Source organism: Arachis ipaensis, chromosome B06 (genome assembly GCF_000816755.2).
Source record: "Arachis ipaensis cultivar K30076 chromosome B06, Araip1.1, whole genome shotgun sequence".
NCBI lineage: Eukaryota > Viridiplantae > Streptophyta > Magnoliopsida > Fabales > Fabaceae > Arachis > Arachis ipaensis.
The window spans coordinates 68,000,045-68,000,833 of NC_029790.2; positions in this window are offsets into that span (position 1 = coordinate 68,000,045).

Consider the following 789-nt stretch of genomic DNA (forward strand, 5'->3'; position numbering starts at 1 on the left):
AACCTTCTAAGAGTTCTCTGGTCAGTTTCAGATAAAACAGGAATGGATCTCCCTGTACCTGACATACAAACAAAACAAAAGAAACACCACCAGTAACACTTCAATCTATTGCTAGAATGAAGTTTAGTTTAAGCAAAATTTCAAACAGTTAGTGTGTCAGTCAAAAATTAGAAAAACAGAAAAGAAAAAGTGCTTGATCTAAACTACCACCTCACTTAATAATTGTCAATCTATTCAATCCCCGGCAACGGTGCCAAAAACTTGATGTGCGGAAAACGATCCGACACAAAACTCATCGGCAAGTGCACCGGGTCGCATCAAGTAATAATAACTCACGTGAGTGAGGTCGATCCCACAGGGATTGAAGTATTGAGCAATTTTAGTTTAGTGGTTGATTTAGTCAAGCAAATCAAGAGTTGATTGAGTGATTTGTGATTACCAGAATTTAAATTGCATGGAAAATAAAGGGAGAGGGGTAGATTGCAGAAAATTAAAGAGCAAAGAAAGTAAATAAGCTGAATCTTAAAGTGCAAGTAATATAAATTGCAGAAACTTAGATCGCAAGAAATGTAAATTGCAGAATCTTAAAGTGCAAGAAATGTAAATGGCTTGAATTGTAAAGGGAATTAGGAATTGGATTTGCAGAAATTAAACAGAGAAAAGTAAATCTCAACAAGTAGATAAGTAAAAGAGGAATTAAAATGAAATGGATCTCAACTGGAAACGTAAATTGCTTGAAGAAGCGTTCAACAGAGAAATTAAAATGAAAACTCTAGATCTCAGGACCCA